Source organism: Podarcis cretensis (assembly GCF_951804945.1).
Source record: "Podarcis cretensis genome assembly, chromosome: 6".
Lineage (NCBI taxonomy): Eukaryota > Metazoa > Chordata > Lepidosauria > Squamata > Lacertidae > Podarcis > Podarcis cretensis.
Window position 1 is genome coordinate 81325373 of NC_137175.1, and position 21048 is coordinate 81346420.

A 21048-nucleotide genomic window follows, 5' to 3' on the forward strand; every position below is an offset into this window, starting at 1 on the left:
ATATGGGATAAATTGGTATTTGATGTAATAGTAACTTATTTTACCCCAATTACATGAAGAGATAGCTGGCTCCGTTATGTTGTCTCCATGGAAATAATAATTATAATCAGTGTTTTTTTCTTTAAAAAATGTTTAGGGGTACTCTCATTTTGAATCAAGAAAATCACTATTTTATAGTTCAAATCAGGGAAAATAAATACAGCAAATGGACAAAAGTACAAAGATTCACAAAATGTTTAGGAGTGTGCATACCCCTGCATCCCCCCAGAAAAAAGCACTGATGATGATTTTTGTTGTACCCCGCCCATCTGGACAGCTTCCAACGTATATAAAAACATAATAAAACATTACAAATTTAAAAGCTTCCCTATACAGTCATCCCTCAAGTTAAGATGCTTCGGGTTACATGTTTTCAGGTTATGGATGCACCGAAACCCAGAAGTACCGGAACAGGTTACTTCTGGGTTTCGGTGCTCGTGCATGCACAGAAGCACTAAATCACGCTTTGCACATGAGCAGAAGCGCCGAATTGTGACCCTCACTTGTGCAGAAGCGGCGCTTGCAAGTGTTGCGGGTTGTGAACGTGCCTCCCGCACGGATCACGTTCGCAACCCGAGCGTCCACTGTATAGGGCTATCCTCAGATGTCATAATGATGATAATAATTTTATTATTTATAAAAACTTCTACAACAGAATTACACAGAAGCCCTTGGATTTAAGAGGTGGAATCCAACTAAGTCATTGAGTATAACAATTTCTGTTCATGCAATGGAACTTCCCCTCCATCTCTTCTACCAGCAACCCCCACACAAACATACAATATGTCTTGGATACTTAGGAGAAGACACCAAACATATTATTGGGGGAAGGTGCGCAGGAGGTGCACAGTGGGAGGAAAATGGGATGTTCCGTTGTTTGTATGGAAGCCTCTCCACTCATGCAATGATTGAGCTGGATGCAATTCAAGGAATGTGCAGTGATTGTGGCAAAGTTTGAATCAGGGGAGTTTGGAATAGCAACTTATCCCAGTGGGACTCCCACCTAAAAAAAAAAAATAGCTCTTTGGAAGTCGGGAGGACTTCTAGAACAGTGCATAGGGGAAGAGAGGGCAGCTTGTTCCATTAGTCAAGCAGAAATGTTTACACTGACAGAGTGATCTGCTTAGTGCTACCTTGAAAGAAGGGAAGGGAAGGGAAGGGAAGGGAAGGGAAGGGAAGGGAAGGGAAGGGAAGGGAAGGGAAGGGAAGGGAAGGGAAGGGAGGGGAGGGGAGGGGAGGGGAGGGGAGGGGAAGGGAAGGGAAGGGAAGGGAAGGGAAGGGAAGGGAAGGGTGGGAGGAAGGAGGGAGGGAGGGAGGGAGGGAGGGAGGGAGGGGGGAAGGAAGGAAGGAAGGAAGGAAGGAAGGAAGGAAGGAAGGAAGGAAGGAAGGAAGGAAGGGTTATATGTGTGCTTGGTGGTAGAGTACATACTTTGTACTCAAAAGGTCTCAGGTTCAGACTCTTGATCTCCATGTCAAACTGGGGTAAACTCTTGTCAGAAAGACTGTTGTCAATGACACCAGTTACCCTAGTTTGGGGAGAAAACTTTTTAGAGTAATGACATGCTGTACTTCACATTCCTTTGCATTTGAGTTCAAGGAGGTTTAAATTGATTGACATGAAAAGTATGTAAAACAAACCAACTCAATATAGAATAAAGGGCCATGGGGGGTGCTGTGTTAATACTGAAATAAAGAAGGATTTGTCTGCTAGGAAGGCGCCTAGGGTATTTGTAAGAGATGAAATGTAAAGTGTCAATATTTAAACAAAGTAATGAGGTGAAATGATATTTTTCCTAGATTTTGAATTATACCTTGGGGATGATGAAACTGTGAAGGATGTACATTTAAGATTCCTGTACTCATGGAATTAAAATAGATTCCTTGCAACACTTTCTTTTTTACTGTTTCAAATTCATTTCTCTGGATACATCACAGCATGCCTGCCAATGGCATAAATAATATTTGCTTGCTTGGAGAACCTATGGTTTGGCAAAGAAACGTAAACATGGAAGGGGGAATGAACCATGTTGAGGGAAAGAAGGAAAGTGTTCTGTAAAATAAAGACCATAGACTAAATATAAGATAAAGGTCCTTCCAGAATATCATATGCTCAAGCTTACTCAGCCTTTGAGACAGTATCTCGGACAGAGTGAAAATTTCAGTTGAATTTGCCTACCAGACTCTTCAGTGATTCTGTTTCATCTGTATGTATATTTATTGTGAGACTGCCAAAAGCTGTTATCCTGGAATTGATGATCCCTATTTGTATGGTCAGGGGATCCATAAATCTCTTAAAGTAACATCATATTTTCTAACCACAGTAACAGATTTCAGTTGTTGTTGTTTTATTCAATTTTTATACCGCCCTTTATCAAAAGATCCCAGGATGGTGTACAACATTAAAAACACATTTCAGAACATCAATGATAAAAACATAACAAAAAGCATACTGATAGACAGCCTAACAATAAAATAGTTATCAAAATAACAGTCCTCTCCCACACACTTTCACAGGCCATAGATTATTTAATAGCCATAGGACTATTGGCGATTCATTCCCCATGTCTGCAGTCATGGGATTGTTGTCTATCACATGACGATGTATGTTTTCATTCCACAGAGTGAGAAGTGACGTAGACAGGGTGTTTGTGTTACTATGTTCCGTGAAGTGAGACTATTGTCCTTTGTTCTTTCTTTTTACTGTCTGATGAGAAAGAAGAAGGAGCTAAGTCAGACTAAGTGTTTTATATGTAAATAAAGTAGATTAGCCAAAATGCTGAGTTGCTGAGGTCTGTTACGCAAGCTGTGGAGACTCTGTGGATCCCTAAGTGTGCTGATGTCTCCAAGGCATCAGTCGCTGTGACGTTCCAGCAGAGGAAAGTTTTTGAAGCTCCCAAACGATCGACTAGGAGGGAGGGAACATGCCAGTCGGGCATGTGTCTCTACCAGGGTCCTACTCAAGAGTAGGACAGCTCCTGACAAGGCCTGGGTAAAGAGGAATGTTTTTGCCTGGCACCTAAAGACATGTAGTGATGGCATCAGGCAAACTTCTCTGGGGAGAGCATTCCACAATTGGGGAGCCACCAGAGAAAAGGAACGCTCTCTTGTTACCACCCTCTGAACCTCTCTGGGATAGGGGACACAGAGAATGGCCTCAAGTGACAAGCGCAGGGTCTGTTCGTGTGGAGAGAAGCAATCCTTAAGGCAATGGAGGCTCACCTGCCAAATAGATTGGCTGTGGAAACCCAGCCAGATGGATGGGGTATAAATAATAAACATATTATGATTATTAAATAACTGTTCATGTGCATGTAGCCTGCTCATGTGAGCAGTTTTCAATAATGGGGGACTGAAAGCACGGATTGGCAGTTTCCCATTCAAGTACCGGCCAGACCCAGACCTGCTTAGTTTCGGCATGTACCTTGATCCCTGGCCCCGACATCACCAACACACAAACTCCTGCTTGCAACTACAGCTCCTGGACTATAACTCTTTGCATCCCTGATCATTGGCCATGCTGGCGCAACACAATTGTGCCCTGCAAATAACACCTAAGTAGGACTAATGAATCTTATGAACTGAATCTGTGCTATGTAGCAGTTTCGCAGCAGCCTGAGAGATACGTGTTGGCATTCTGGTTTGGAGCCAGTTTAGGAAATTTGGTGAACAGCCAGTGTCAGTTCTTGATAAACCTATCTGAAAGCCATTGTGCATCCTTAACAAAAGCTGGACTCTTGTGATATAAGAAAAAGCACATTGTTCCAGAATACCAGCTGAACAATGCTGACATCATGTGGCAGCATGCCAATAAAGGGGGTGGGGTGGCACCCAGCACCTATTCCACTATAAATGGCAGTGTCAGTCCAAGACATTTTGGCACACACATCCCATGCTGCTGCCATGTAACCTTACTAGGACATCCAGGCATGAACCAGACCCAGATCTGCTTCAGCAAGACAGCTGCCACATATGTCTTCAGACCATGGTAATGTATCCCATCATTTTTAACAATGTGCTACCTGAAGAAGTACTTCGTTTTGTCTGTCCTGAATCTTCAAACACTCAGCTTCATTGGATGACCCCAAGTTCTAATATTCTAAGAGAGAGAGGAAAGCTTCTCTTGGTCCCCTTTCTCCAAATTATGCATAATTTTGCACACTTCTATCATGTCCCTATACACTCATCTTTTTCCAAACTATAACTGGTGTGCTGTAGAATGCATATTTGATGACAAAACTGGATTTTCCTCTTTGTGATGTATGAAAGGACTCTCAGAATTGAGGACTTTGAGGCTCAGTTGCAGCTGCATCGTAGGATTTTCTTTGATGACTGCCCAGTCTCTTTGAATGATGCAGAATGTGACATCACACTTCCTGGTAACCATGGAAGGGCAGCCCTGGAAGCACACTCCACCAGTCATCCACCATCTATGTTTCCATGCAGCTGTCTTCCAGGCAGAGTACAAGATAGTATTTTGACCTATTACTAGTTACCAGTGCAATCCTATACTTGTCTGCTAAGAGGTATGGCAGAGTGAGTTAAATGGAGCTGCCTCCCTGGTAAACTGGAATTATAGAACTGCAACCTAAATGGCTTCAGTCTTCAAAAAGAATGCAACTCCCGGCTTCTGGATCATCTTGGTCCACTCAGTCCTGCAAGGTATGTTAAGGATGCTGTGGTAATCCACCAGGTTTCATTGCCAAGGCCATTGCTGCTCTTCTGATCATAAGAACATGAGAAGAACCTACTGCATCAAGCCAATGGCCCATCTAGTCCAGCATTCTGTTCTCACAGGGGGCCAACTAGATGCCTGTGGGAGACTTGCAAGCAGGATTCAAGCACAAGAGCACTCTCCCCTCCTGTGGTTCCCAGCAACTGGTATTCAGAAGTGTTACTGCCTCCATCTGCTAGTGCAGATAGTTATCCCAAACCTTCCTTGTGTTCCATTCTGTCCAGTTGTGGGAGGGATAATTTGCAGCTGGATATGAAACCTCTTGCCCAAAGGAGGTGGAGAGAGGGAAAACAGAGGCTGAATGCAAATCAGAGTGTGTATTAGAATACTCTTCTGATTATGTGTGTGTTTACAGCATTACTTGTAATGAGAAGCACATTCCAATGCACATTCCCAGCCATAATTAATTCTGCTCATCAGCGGTTACGCATTGAACTGCCATTATAATGCACATCAGTTTGTGTAACTGCTTTTGGGGTGTGGATGGCATGGGTAATCCCCCACTTGCACAGAAGTTGTTTAGAGAAGCAAGGATTTCTTATACACTTCAGGGACTTTCCATAGCTATTCAGAAAAGCACGTTGGAATGCCAACTCTACAAAAATAAATCATTTCCACACACCTTCCTATATGCATAAAATAGTGAAAGTCTGGTATTTGGTGACTCTTGCCATTCCCATGGGAGAGTGCTGGCAGTCCCAGACAAATTTTTGGGAATGTTCCACAATGCAGAAATATCCTGGCAAAAGTTGGCAGTCACTAAAACGTGATCGTTAGTATTAACTTGTTTGTGTCTGATGACTGGGAAGATTGATACATGTTTTTTGGATGTCATCCATGAAATTCATATGGGATTGCCAGCATTCACATGTAAATGTTGGTTATGCCTAATATCTCTATCTAAGCTTCCTTTGGACAGACACTCATCTCCTTATCCCTTCAAGATCTCAGAGTTGTGCAACTCCCCCTGCCCTTTAGTAGTTAAGCGAAAGTGAACCTCACGTAATAATAAGTTTGGTTGTCTACTTCATTTCTCAAACTTAATGGTTCACTGGCAAAACTAGTTTCTGCCCTCGTCTTTCTTTGCACTACTTCTAATATGAAACCGCTCTGGATGTAGTTTTGCCTGCCTACTTGACACCTGCTTAAACACTATATGATCATTTACAAGTGGCCACATTTGGTTCCATTAAATAGATTTCATTCCTGCACACTTCCAGACAAGAAGCTGACATTTCCACTCTCTCATTAAGCTAAACAAGTTTGCTGGTAGATGTCCCAAAAGATTAATGAAATGGCTTGTTGTAATTCAGAGCCACGCATTGTGCGATAATATTAATAGTACAGACTCATCCTGAACAAAACCCTAGTTCTTCTTAAAAAAAAAAAAAAAATACAACGAAGGGTTTTCAAATCTAAAGGCAGGGAATGTGGGAGGCTACAGTCGCTGAGCTATAGAACATTATGTTAAATACAATTTGACACCACGTCCCAGTAATTTAAAGGAGATCCAACAGGAGGGGTTCTTCATCTCATTGTGCAGAAATAAATATTCATGACTGCTATACCTCCACTGTTGGGATAAGGATGGTGGTGGGGAGAAGTCTCAAGAAGTTTATAGGAGGGGGAAGTATTTTAAAATATTGCACCTGGCTATTTTAATATTTATCTTTCTCATTCTCCTCCTCCTTGATCCTTCTCTGCAAAAAGAAAACAAAAAACAAAAAACCAACATGTTGGTGGCAGTACCACTAGCAAGACCCAGCTGAAGACTGCATCAAGAGCAAATTAGTCATGTTTAGGTTCCATTGAAATAAATGTGAAAACTAAGTCATGAGTAATTTAGGTTCTGTGTATTCCATGGTGCTTAAGTTCAACAACCTACAATTCTCAGAACAGTCACTTGAGCCTGAAGAAGTAGGAATAAGCTTGCAGGAAGAAAAAAAATCCCACCAATTTGTGAAGATTATGTTGGCCATTAAAAGTGAAGCGATTCATTCAGCACAGGTATTCACTCCCACTCATCTTCTAACTTATTATGTCAAGTGGCCCTCAGCTTACCCTTGATACATGTTGGTGAGAACTCCTTTTACAAGACAGGAGAGGCTGGACAATATGATGTCTGATTTCTACATATATATCAACTTAGCATTGAAGTGTGCATCATGATCAGGTCAGCTGAGTGTTGGTCTTTGTCTAGAGACATGGGTTTCCAGAGTTGTCTGAGCACAGGACTTGGGACTGAAAATGACATGAAAGTGGCAAACCTTTATCAACATTTCTGCATGTTCTTTTATCTTGCTAATACTCTCACCCAGATTTCTTAAACCGTTTTACTGATTAATGTTTATGAAAGTACTATTAGATGCTTAGAAAGAAGGCTTTGGCAAAGTGTATGCAGCTGTCATTAAAATTAACAGTACTTTATGGCAGAAATAAAGGGGAAATAGTAAGTTGAGCAACACTGAGTATTCCACCCTGATAGCTAATGGGATTCAGCTGATGAGTCTTACGCTTACTCATACTTAACATTTGAACTGGTATCACTGTCATCAGGCTACTTGAAATGAAGTTATTGCATTCAACTTATAATAAATCCACAAACACTACAGCAAAGTATCATTACAGGCAGGGGATAAGATATACATAAGGGTTGGAGAACCTACTATCCTCCAGATATTGTCAGATTCCTCTCCAGCCAGTACGGTCAGTGATGATAGGAGTTGTAAATATAAATTCTCATTTTGTTCTGTGTCTGCTTCACATCCTGTCAATGATATTTTCCTCACATGGGAAGAGAAATTCCAGCTTATGTGGCAAGGTCATCTGGATATCATTTGAAATTTTAACAATTCCAGTAATCCTTTGGTGAATGTGAGCAAGTATCACAATCTCTGGCGTCTCTACCTGATAGGATTGACTTTTATTTGTTAGAACTCTGAGCCTTTGGGTTGGTGGATGACAAATTATAACCCAGGGAGCTGATGGATTAAAATTATTTTCTGATGGCTTCCAGGGATATTCCTGTCATCTCAGAAGGCAATTCTGTTGAAGTCCTAGTTGACCTCTGGAATGGAGAAATGGCCCAGATGGTGGACACAATCATTCCTACATTCCATTTCCCACTTGGTAGAACCAAATGAGCTCCCTTCTTTGGGGGGAGTTGAAGTGATGAGACTGGTGGGACAATGGCTAAAGCAATTTTGGCAAAGAACACAAAATGAATCTGACTGAACATGGGCTAGAACCCATTAGAAGGCCTATTCTGTTGCAGAGATGATGGTAAAAGAAATGGAACTTATTCACCACTATTGAACCAGCCCATGCTCATCCAACAGCACTTCGTGGGGGGCAAAGATCTGCTGCATCTTGACCCATAGGATAAAAGTGATAGCCCGTTGGGGCCACTTTGCAGATAAAGTTGCTTTTATCTTTGCTAACTTGGTTGCCATCATTAGTACAGGTCCAGTAGATGTAACATTGGTTCTTGCTTGTTTGGTTGCTCTTTTTGTACTAGCGTAGTCCAAGGATGTGGTAAGGATCTTGGAGAAGTGAGGCTACCGATCCTTGCCCTTCCTGGTTTATAAGAACTTCCAAAGGAGATGGCTGGTAGTAGTTATCGTATTTTGTTTGGACTAGTAAATTGCTAAATATATAATCTATTAATCAATCTATACATTCCCCCTCAAAGAAAAAAAAAACTGATGGTCAAAAATGGTTGGGTTAAGTTGGAAGTTTGACAAATAGGTCCCCTGAAACTTCAGTAATAGTGGCTGGACACCTAAAAGCTACAACTGGTCAAAAAGATACACTCACTTTCATGAATCTCCTCCTGAACTGGATGCTGCTCACTATATACCTACCAGGCACTCTAAAAAAGGGGGTGCAATTATGCAGGCCTATGTCTTTTACAAATGACCAGTAGGTTAGACCTGGTGATAATGAACGGATGTGCCAAAGGTGATAAAGATGGAGAATTTACTTTTATATCAAGCTTAGGATATGATCGGCAGGGACATTTAACTAAGCAAATCCACACCCACAAATGGAGTAAAGCATCCTTGCACCCATTTTATTTAACTTTTATATTAACTCCCTACTTGAAAATATGGAGAAAGAATGTGCCCATTCACCAAAATTGGCAAATATGTCCCTTCCGGTCCTTTTATATGCTGATGATGAAGTTTTAATTTCTCTCTCCTGTGTGGGACTAAGACAATTATTAAGAACCTTAGCAGCCTATTGCAAAATTGAACAAGTAATAATTAACTATACGAAATTCAAAGTAATGATTTTTTTTTAAGAAAAGAGAGAGATTAACGGCAGATTGACAACCAGCCCATTGAACAGGTAACATTTTTAAAATATCTGTGCATAATTTTTCATGGAAATGGTTCGTGGAATGATCAGATTATATATGCAATTGCAAATACCCAAAGAACCATCAAAGCAATCACAAGTTTCTTTTATGGGAAAGGAGGTCAGTATATTCCCACAGCTACCCAGGTATTTCATAGCAAAAGTTATATCACAACTGGCTCCCAGGTGTGCAATTATCAAAACACTTCGCCTTTTGAAATTCTACAAACAAAATTATTTAGTTGTCTGCTGGGGATTCCTTCCTATGTGCCCAACATTGCCGTTCACCTGGCGGTCAGACAAATCCCAGTTAGGTCCCAGATATGGATTCTGAAAATCCATTATTGGCTAAAACTAATTTTCTTCCAGGTAGGTCTGGCACCCTTAACTTTAATAGACATATGTCAAACAAAATGGAACTCCTCACTGCAAGAGAAACTGAAAAGCCTAAGGTTCACACTGCAGGCTCTGATCACCTGTGGAGGATATGAGATAGCCAGATCCACAATTAAGCAACAAATATGGGATGTTGAGCTTCAATGCCACATGAGTGAAATGACAAGGTATCCAGAAATTAAAGATAATGGGAAAGGGTTTACTCCAGCGAGGTATTTATCCAAAATAGAAATACCCAAATTTAGAAGAGCTTTTGCCTTTGCCAGATTTAATGGCCTTCCATCAGCATTATTGCAGGGCAGACCTGAAGGTAAACCATATGTGGTTTGAAAGAAGTTGAAACTGCTACTCATGCCATACTACATTGTCAGTACTACAAGGTTATACACTCTAAATTTATCACTTCTATCATGCAGCAAACCCCAAGCAGAACAGATGATTATTACTTCTTAAAATACTTAATAGAGGACAGGGAACCAGAGATTACCTTACAAGTGGCTAAATTCTGTGCTGCTGCTATAAAATTAAGGAGACAAGCTTTCAATGAATCTAAAGACCAATGTCTTAACATGTTTTAAATTAGCAATTAAGGTTTTAACTTACATATTTTAGCTGTTTTATATCAGATTTATTTATTATGCATTATCTCATAGAGCTTAATTTTAATCTATTTATGTTTGTATGCTCTCTGTTCTTGTATATGTTTAGTCAGTGGCCGAAATAAATTGATTCATTCATTCATTCAGACTAGGGTAATGTGCATTACAATTATATATGACGAGAGCACAGCTACACATAGATTATCTCACTATCTGCTTTGTTATTATGAAACTCCCTTTGCTACAAGACTCATTGCAATGTAGAGCTCTCATAAAAGCATACGAAGAACCCTACTGGATCCTGCCAAAGGTCCATCTAGTCTAGCATCCTTTTCTCACATTGGCCAGCCACATGCCCATGTGAAACCTGCAAGCAGAACAAACGTGCAACAGCACTCTCCCCATTTATGATTCACAGCAACTGGGCCTTAGATACCTGCTGGCTCTGACAGTGGAGGAAAAACATAGCCAACATGGCTAGAAGCCATTGATAGGCTCATCCTAAATCTCTGGACTTGTCAATTATGCTGGCTTCCAGTGGCTGCCTTAAATGAACAGATTCTTTGATACCATATTCCCCACCGCAATAATTTTCAGATCTAAGGCATTGCTATTTGCCCTGGGGCTTGGGATGTGGTGGGCTAAAATTTCAGCCACAGGGAGCTTCCACAATGGGTTCCACTGATCTCACTGTGCAAGCAATATGTGGGGAGTGTTCCAGCCTAAATAAATAAGCAAACAAAAAAGCAATCTCTTCTCAGATGTTCTTGCAGCCTCTATAGCCAGAGGCCAGTGCGAGCTGAATAATGCCCTGAAGAATTTTTGTCTGGTTGTTTGACAGGTTGTGAAACTTGTCTTGCAATGTTAAATTCAAGCTCACTGGTAAAAGAAAACAATGCACTTAAAATTCAACTATGATGTACATCAACACAATGTTCCAATGTGCACCAAGCAGGTGCTTCAGACACCATTTTCACAGTGGGTTCTTAGATGCAGACTAAATTTCCATGCATACTAGGGATGATGGTGTCCCAAGGGTGACAAATATCCACAGAGAGAAAATCGTATGGGGAAATGGTTCTAAATTAAACACTCTTTAATGTAAGATTTCACCAGCCCTTTTCAACTAACTTGCAGAACAGATAGGGACAGAGACTGCTTAAATTGTCCCTGCTGCTGACCTACATATATTCCTGGGGAGATCTGCATAGAGCCTATGTGTACTAACTTAAGGGTTTCTCCTGCAGTTATTTTCCAAACTTGTGCGGGCATTGACTCTGTTCCAACCTACAGCTGAACACATAGGTCATTACAACCCCCCCCCCAAAAAAAGTTCAACTTCCTTTGAAGGACTGAAAAAGAGATACTTGATCGGAATCTCAGGTGAGATACCCACACAGTGGAAGTTTCTCCCAGTACCAGTTCACCACATGCAAACAGAGAAAGATTCATATAGCTTACTGCTGCGGAAGATAAGGCTCAGTAAAACAGTTCTGGATGTAGATGCATACAACTTGTTTATACAGGTATATACTGTACAGATACATATAAGTAAAAATATCTACATTGCTCTAAATAAGTTCAATTCAAGGCATAACACCAGACAACTAACAGACTCAGACTGACAGCTACTGAACTGACATGAATTAATCACAGATATAGTTGTTGCACTCGGCTGTTACTATAGCAACTGGCTTGGCTGACCATGTGCCTGCGATTAGCTCATCCAAGGGATGATTTAGACACATGAAGAAAATTAACCCCCTCTCATGTTCATTTGCTTCATGTTACGTTTGCTTCATGTTGAGTGTTTTCAGGTTGTGTCCCGCAGTGACCTGGAAGTAACGAAACGTGTTGCTTCCAGTTTTTGCCACTCGTGCAAGCGCAGACACGCAAAATGAGGTCATTTTGCAGTGAATCACGACCCACACACATGTAGACATGCAGACACGGGTTGCGTTCTGTTCAGGTTGCAAACGGGCCTCCGGAACAGATCCTGTTCACAACCAGATGTACCACAGTATATATTTTTAGTTTTCCACATCATTAATATTCCACATTTTGTCATGCATCCACTGTCTCTTCCTGATTTCCTAACCACCGCAAAGCCCTGTCAGTAGAGGTACCACTAGGAAAATTAGACATTTTCTTTAGATGTTCTAAGAAATATGTAGAGGCATGAATGTATGAATGTACATAGAGTATGCTCTTCCAATCTGGTGGACAAAATCTTGTTATTAAAGAGATGTTTGTAATCTTCCCTTCCAAAAATAAAACCTCTTCATACAAAAGCACTTGGATGTGTCATTCTTTTCTTTTCCCACATTTTCCTTTCCCAGCCACCGGTGGAAACCTATTGAGCAGTACTCCTTTTCACCATAGAAACAATTAGGTTAAGCAAAATCTTCTCCATAGGTGCAATAAGTACAGTAGATGTTATTTTGCTGTAACACTCATTGATCTGTGTCTACTAATAATGGCAAGGTGTCTTAAAAAGACGGAGTGAATGAATATGTGCTTTGTAATTCCTCAATAGACCAGTCAAGCAATTTCAATCATCTACATTAATGAGAAATGTCTTCCTTCAAACAGCCTTCGCTCCCACTAACTTCTTTTTTATATATATACCTAGGGTTGTTGTTCTTGCTACTTCAACAGAGATATACAGGCAAAATATATAGCTGAAAGCAAGTCCAGAATAATCTAATGCATAGGAGAATATAAGAAGAAGAGCCCAAACAGATCAGTCTGAGGATTTATTTTGCTATTTTTATACTTTCTCTTTAATTATTTTTATACTTTCTCTAATTAAAAAATAATTCTAAGGTGGTTCACAGTTTTTTTTTTAAAAAATGATAAAGATATATTAAAACAAACTACCACTAATTAATGAATCAATTAGTCTGGACATCTAAAGCCAGGAAATGCCTGGACCTTTGATGTTGGGCTCGGATCCAGGGGAGCTCCCAGACTGTCACTATTTTCAGGTGGGATTCACTATTTTCAGGTGGGTAGCCATATTCCGACTCCCTGATCATGTCGCTTACCTTTTTCTGTGCCCCCCCTTCCCCTTGATTAAGACTGCCCTTTTTGATCAGAACTATACACAGTGTTCCAAATGTGACTGTATCATACATTTATAAAAAGACATGGTAATACTGGCCTTTTAAAATTCTTGGTGTCTTTCTTAATAATCCTAACACAGAGCTTACCCTTTTCACCACTGTTGCAAACCGATCTGATATTTTCATTAGCTATCCAACATGACCCTAAAATCACTATACTGGAGAAAAAGAGAGGGCAAATTACTTCCCATATGGTCCACACGCCCCCACCGCTCCCAACATGGCTTTTCATCTGTTTACATTGAATCTCATTTGCTTATGTGTATCAGTGTATTTGGAGGGACTCTTTGAGAAGCTTTTCATGGTCTCAGGCTTCTCAGTGGTGCTGCTGCTATGGGTCATCAGACTTTATATTCTGTGAAGGCCCACCTGACCTCTATTAGTGGAAGAGTTTGCCCTACTTTTAACAAGCAGTATGATCAGAGTAAACTGAGCTCTTCATTAACCACTTTGGCTAAATATCCTGTCTGTGACTGAAGGGATGTGGGCAGTGGAATTCAATTCAGATTCATGATTAATTGAAATCCTCAAATTTCTGAAACAGTGCACCTGAAATGAAACCTTCCTTTGAAATTTGCACTTCTCCGAATTTTGCAATGCAGTTCTCCAGCCAGGTAATGCGTTCAAAAATGCAGGAACTAGGGTAAAGTGTGTGTTAAAATGCATATATTAGTGAAACTAACATACAAAAATGCATTTTATTAGGGGGAATTGCTTCACAGAAATCTGTGTAATAGACAAAATGCCTATGACAATTTGTATGTTAGGGTGCACACTTTATCACAAAAATGTGGAGAAATGATCTTAAGCTTAGAAAGATAAGAAACTAAGAGAAACTGAAACTAATATACTTGTCCATCTCTACCTGTGAGGCTACTATACTGACCAGTGTCAGAGACAGGAATCTAGGCTTGAAGGGCTGTTGTTCTTACCCAATAATGTTCCTGCTCTCAGCAGAGGTGAATTTGCTCTACCCACGCCCTTGAACTTAAAAGACACGCAAGCTGGTCTCTCCCAGGGGGGGCAAGAGTGCCCAATGAGAGTGGACAGTCCAGCCTAGTATTTAGGGTTGTACCACCCCCTCTTCTCCCTACTTTTGCCTTGCAGCACCCTTCCTCTATAGTGTAAGCCAGGCATGGCCAAACTTGGCCCTCCAGCTATTTTGGGACTACAACTCCCATTATCCCTAGCTAACAGGACCAGTGGTCAGGGATGATGGGAATTGCAGTCCCAAAACAGCTGGAGGGCCAAGTTTGGCCATGCCTGGTGTAAGCTTTGAGTAGCCAGCTTTTATGGGGCTGATTAGGAATTTGGAGGAAGCCCCTGATTGGCTCTCAGGATTCCCTCTTTTTGCTTGCTTCACACTGTAGGACATCTTGCCTTAATTTAGTTTTGCTGCTCTGCATTCAGTTGGGTAAGTAAGGAAATGCAAGACCTTACATCACTGCCACCTTGAGGCATTATGTGGGTAAGGGGCAGTAATCACCCATAGCCTGAGGCTTGGGGGCACAAAAAGGTGAGTTTAGGACCTGGCTTGAGCAGTGAATGCTGGTCAGTAGGGCTCAGCTGCACAGGTTGGGCTCTCCTTACGCAAGGCTCATGTAGAAAGGAAGGAGAGTCTTCCTCCAAACCTTGGCAGGGGAGCTAATACTGTGATAGCTTACATGACCAGAGGTTAGAACAGGCATAGGCAAACTCGACCCTCCAGAAGTTTTGGGACTACAACTCCCATCATCCCTGACCTGTTAGCTAGGGATGATGGGAGTTGTAGTCCCAAAACATCTGGCAGGCTGAGTTTGCCTATGCCTGGGTCAGAGGGATGCTTCCTCATATGCATACATTAATTTCACCTGCCCACACTTACATAATTGCTTAACTGGCAGATCCTTTGTTTTCATTATATTTTAATAAATATTTAGTAAGTTGGTTAGGGTCTTCTTTCAGGGTGTGGGGACAAGGTTATTACTGAATTACTGCATTTTTTAAATCTCATGTATTGTCAAGTAAACAAAATTTAGGTCTAAGAATCTTTAAAAAGATACAAATGATTGCGTCACACACAGAGATAGAGCACCTGGTTGAAATCAAACCCAAAAGCAGTTTGTAAAAAATAAAACAATAAAATTATCAGTAACCCCCCCCCCCATTTAAAAACAAGCATTTAAAACATTCAGAAAATAATGAAAATCAGTGAGAAGCTAAAGCCAGAAAAAAACACATGCCAGCTTCCATATGTCTGCATAGGCTTGCCCAGTGCTATTTTTCTAGAAGAAGAGGTGCCGGAACTCACCATGAACGCCTCCCTTGTTCTCTTATAATAGCAATGGGACCCACCTGAGAGGAGGGGGGGGGATGTGTTTTTTTAGCAAGTGCTGAAAGGAGTACAGTGACGGCACCTGTTGTTGTTGTTTAGTCATTTAGTCATGTCCTACTCTTCATCTTCCGCAGAAACTGCTGCTTGCCTTCTATCACTGTGCCATTGAGAGCGTGCTCACTTATGGCTTATGTGTGTGGTACGGAAGCTGTACTACCCAGGACAGGATGGGGTTGTACAGAGTTGTTAAGGCAGCAGAGAGCATTGTTGGCTGCCCACTCTCCACCTTAGAGCAGATTTATGCCACAAGGTGCCATAGGAAGGCATTGGACATAGTAAAAGATCCATCACATCCTGGTCACTGTCTCTTCAAGCTCCTGCCGTCGGGACGGAGATACAGGACGATGAAGACAAGAACGAGCCGTCTCAAGAACAGCTTCTTCTCCAGAGCGATCTCGGCCCTGAATGGGAAAACTTGACTTTGAAAGTTATCTAATCTTCCTTGCTGTATTATACTGTATTGTTTTAATTAGTGTTTTTATAGTTGTTCTGATTTTGTGTGGAGTGCCCTACCTGGGTGGATGGAGCAGCCAAGTAAATTTTGTTGTCCCTGAGAGGGGGCAATGACAATAAAGATATTATTATTATTATTATTATTATTATTATTATTATTATTACCCCATGGACCAGAGCACACCAGGCACTCCTGTCTTCCACTGCCTCCCGCAGTTTGGTCAGACTCATGCTGGTAGCTTCAAGAACACTGTCCAACCATCTCGTCCTCTGTCATCCCCTTCTCCTTGTGCCCTCCATCTTTCCCAACATCATGGTCTTTTCCAGGGAGTCTTCTCTTCTCATGAGGTGGCCAAAGTATTGGAGCCTCAGCTTCAGGATCTGTCCTTCCAGTGAGCACTCAGAGCTGATTTCCTTAAGAAAGGATAGGTTTGATCTTCTTGCAGTCCATAGGACTCTCAAGAGTCTCCTCCAACACCATAATTCAAAAGCATCAATTCTTCGGCAATCAGCCTTCTTTATGCTCCAGCTCTCACTTCCATACATCACTACTGGGAAAACCATAGCTTTAAATATACGGACCTTTGTTGGCACCTAGCTGAAGTTAATAGGCCAGGGTTTCCAAAGTGTCAGTGCTGCCACACTAAAACACTGATATCTTGAAAGTGTGATATAAATATTATGGGGCACCTGTAAAAGTGCCTGTTCACCAATTTATTTATTTTTTAAATTTTTGGTATGCTTTTCAGTTTAATACATTTAATTAAGTTTACAATCATTTTATAGTTTCAAAATTTGACTTCCTTCCCCCTCTTTCTGCGATTCCTTAAATGTACTTTTAATATCTTCTACATATCCAAATTGACTTAATTTGCTCATTTATTTATCTACTTTAAATATATTACTCTTATAAAACTGCAGGTTATTACAATAATCCTACCAATGTTCTTATCTGTTTACAATTTATCTGCAAATATTCAATAAACCATTTCCATTCTTTTATAAAAAGTTTGTTGTCTTGATTTCTTATTCTTCCAGTAAGTTTCACCATTTCTGCATATTCCATAAGTTTTTGTATCCATTCTTCCTTTGCTGGGACTTCTGTTTCTTTCCAATTTGGGGCAAGTAACATTCTTGCTGCTGTAGTAGCATACATGAATAAGTTCCTATACAGTTTAGGTAGTTGTGTCACTATAATTCCCAAAAGAAAAGCTTCTGGGTGTTTTTTTTTACAAAGGTTATTTTAAACATCCTTTACAATTCATTATATATCATTTCCCAGTAAGCTTTAACCTTACTACAAGACCACCACATATGATAAAAAGAACCTTTCGCTTTACATTTCCAACACTTATTTGATTTAGATTTATACATTTTTGCCAGTTTTCTTGGTGTTAGATACCATCGATATATCATTTTCATATCATTTTCTCTTAGATCATAACATGCTGTACATTTTATATCTATATTCCACAATCCTTCCCATGCTTCCATGCCTATATTATGACCAATAAATCTCCAAATGTTTCCAAATTTCAATGTCTAAAATTCCTGGTAGGGGACGCTAAGGGTGGCCAAATTCTGTGTGACTGCCATAAAATTTAGGGAACAAGCTGTACTACCAAAATGATTAAGGTTTTAAATGATAATTTTAGGTTATATTTTAGTGATCATGATTTAATATATATTTTTAACTGCCTCTATATCTGAATTGTCTCTGTTATACCCAATTGCAATTCAATGTATTTGGGTTGTGTTTTATGATTTTCCTGATATTGTAAGTGACCTGGAACTGGTCTGTGACCGTAATAATAAAATTCTAATCTTCTATTATGACCAAGCCTGTTCACAGATTGAAACAGTCAAGTGGGCATATATGGAGTAAGGTGATCTTTCAAGTTAAGTGGTCCCAAGCTGTTCAGGGGTTTATATACTAATAATAACACCTTGAACTTGGCCGGGCAGCAGATCAGAAACCAGTGCAGGTCCCTGAGCAGCAGTACTACCATATTGGCCCGAATATAAGCCACACCTGAATATAAGCCGCACCTTTAAAATTGGAGGGGGGGAATACCCGAATATAAGCCACTCCATTCCTCTCTGCTCCTGGCTGCATACTGGGCAGGGGGAGGCGCTGAGTTGCCAGTGGCCTTTCCCCTTCCTTACTCTCTCCCGTCCCGGTCTTGGGGAAGAGGACGGGGGACTACGCACAGGGTGGGCGCCACTTTGCCACACTCCTGGAGCTGTTTGCTCCTGGCTGCATACCGTAAGGTCACAAATACAAGCTGCACTTTAACTTTTCACGGTCGGAATTTGGGGGGAAAGAGAGGCTTATATTCAGGCCAATACGGTACATGCTGACAGGGTCTTACTCCTTGCACCAATCCAGCTGCAGCATTCTACACTAACTTCAGCTTCCACATAGAGCACTTTCAGTAATCCCGTCTAGAAGTAACCAATGTATGAACTGCTGTCAACCACTTGAAATCTAATTCTAACAGAAAGATTTCAGGTTTTTTTAACTTCTGTGTTTTGCATCTATATGGTGATTATAGTAAGGATTTCAGCCTGGAACACCAGTTTGACAGATGGAAGGGCTTCTGTTGCTGTATATTTTCAAACATTAATGCTATCATTTGCATGCTGAAGAAAAGAAATTTTGATTTTACAGAGGCCACCAAGGATTAATTTAATGATTTGGGTAGAGTTTAGATTTCTTCCCAGGAGGTGTGAAGGTTAAAAGGTACATCTAGCTAAATATTTAAAATCTTTAACCTTTCTGGTTTGATCCAAATGATCCTGGGGAAAGAAACCACTTATATATCTTAGCTTGTAGCTTGCTTAAAATTTAAATAGTTCTCCTTTGTAAATCGTGAGCTATTGCAGCAAATGCTTCTATTATTTCTGTGTTATGCTTTGTAATAACATTTTAAATCTGCACTTGATGCATTTTTCAACATGCCTTCCAGAGTCTCGGAGACTGTCAGCACAAAAGAAGTCAGAAATTTTGTGTGCGTGTGTGATAAATCTGCTTCTGCATCTCTTCCTATATGGAATTGCAAACTCCATCAACATCCTTCTTGAGTTCCATTGCTCAGCTGGTCTTCATATTCTTTCCAGAAGCTCATGGAGAAATTGGAGGAATGTATTATCTATCAATTTGTATGCTGGGAATTTTTATCAACACTGATTTGCTGCCAGACACTGAGTCAATCCTGATGCTTGAGGTTTGGGGCAAGGAGGCAACCTCTACCACATCTTATCTATAATAATGCCTCACACTTAAACAACACATTTTAGCTCTCCACAGTGGTCCATTATTAGTCTGGTATCTGCAACAGTCCTGCAGAACAAGCCAGTTTTATTGCCTCTATTACGATCCTTAGGCTGGCATAGCCAGACACATCTAATAGCATGTATAGTTAAACGATGGAGCTCAATCCCACAGCAGGCAGTGATAGCCACCAATCTGGATGGCATTAAAAGAAGATTGGACAAACTCATGGAGGAGAGAGCTGCTAGCCATGCTGCCTATGCTTTGCCTCTACAGTTAGAAGCTGCAATGCTTCTGAGTACCAGTTGCTGGAAAGCACAGGTAGGGAGAGTGCTCATGTGCTTGGGTCCTGCTTGCGGGTTCCCACAAGCATCCGGTTGGCCACTGTTGAGAATAGGATGCTGAACTAGATCAGCCATTGACCTTCTCCAGTGACTGATCGCAGACTTTGGAACTCCCTTCCTAGATAAATTAGACTGCTACCTCTTTGTTGTCCTTCTGCTAGCTTGTAAAGTCTTGTTCCAACAGATGTTTGGCAACTGACTGTTTTTTAAGGAAAGGGTTGGTGCTGTGATAGTTTGATTGTAAAGATCTGTTTGCTTTAATATAACTTTGATGTATCTATTTTTAATTATATTAATGTTTAATTGTTTTACATTAGTTTTTTCCTTATGTTTCAGCTGTTGTAGCTGTAAGCTACCTTGATTCCCTATAAAAGAAAAATGTTACTTGTAATATTTTTTATAAAATAATAATAATAATAATAGGCCTGGTGAAGCAGGCTGTGCTTGTGTTCTTCTTTCATGTTGAATTTAAATATGATAGATAAGTACACACCATACTGAATATACTACACACACACAGAGAGAGAGAGAGAGAGTACACAATACATAAAATATAAAATTATATATAGTCCAAAATGCAAACCACCCGTTTTACATTAGTGGTGGTATTTTTGAAAAGGAAAAGGTATTTATTGGCTCAAGAAAAGCAGTGACAGGGCAAGAGCCTGAAGGAAAAACCTATCCTGTCAGAGCTCATTTCTATCACCGTGCAAGATTATGATGCCGTCCCCAGTGTTGATGTGAAGGTGTTCCAGGCGGCTAGCTCTATAGTTTGTTCAGAAATTGTCAGTTCTTCGTTGTGATGTCTTTCTAGAATTTCTTGACATAGATGCTCTTCACCCAATAAAATGATAAATAAGGGGGGAGGCACTTTAGGGGTATTGATTGAATGTTTCTGCACAATTTGGAAACCACTTCAGCTTTTTTCATTCACAGGTCCAATACAAGATGGACATGCCCCTTATCTCCACCAAGATTAAAAGGGGGTGGGGATTCTGCTTTTATATTTGTTCCTGGAACCATTCCCATGGCTGACAATTATTGAGGTAGAATCCCATTATTATCACTAGTATCAGGGTTACTCCACTGATGTGGTACACTGGATGCAGATGGCGAATGACAAGATAGATGCGTGAGACAGTACTGAGCAGCTGAAAAATTATTTGATACTAACCTATGCGTGGATGCTCGGAAAACTAAGTTCTAAGACTCAAGAGCCATGCTAGGCATGATGTTACATGCACCACTGCATTTAACATGCTGGTTAGATCAGTCCAAATGCCCATCTAGTTGCCCATTTTGGACTTGATCCAACTAAACCAGGGCACTTGCAGAAGGCAACAGAAGAGCTCC

The 21048-nt window shown here is 40.7% G+C and overlaps 2 long non-coding RNA genes across 2 annotated transcripts in view; one reads left to right on the forward strand and one right to left on the reverse strand.

The window, feature by feature from the left end:
• The first annotated feature begins 4473 nt into the window (after window positions 1–4473).
• On the forward strand, window positions 4474–6601 carry LOC307219201. Its single transcript, XR_013840322.1, has 2 exons — window positions 4474–4702; window positions 6482–6601. It is a non-coding gene; the product is annotated as an uncharacterized lncRNA (long non-coding RNA).
• A 319-nt stretch (window positions 6602–6920) lies between these two features.
• Window positions 6921–21048, reverse strand: part of LOC307219011 — a 32820-nt gene continuing 18692 nt past the window's right edge. The window contains exon 3 of the long non-coding RNA XR_013840254.1: window positions 6921–7012. This is a non-coding gene — a long non-coding RNA (uncharacterized lncRNA). The remainder of the gene's footprint in view (window positions 7013–21048) is intronic.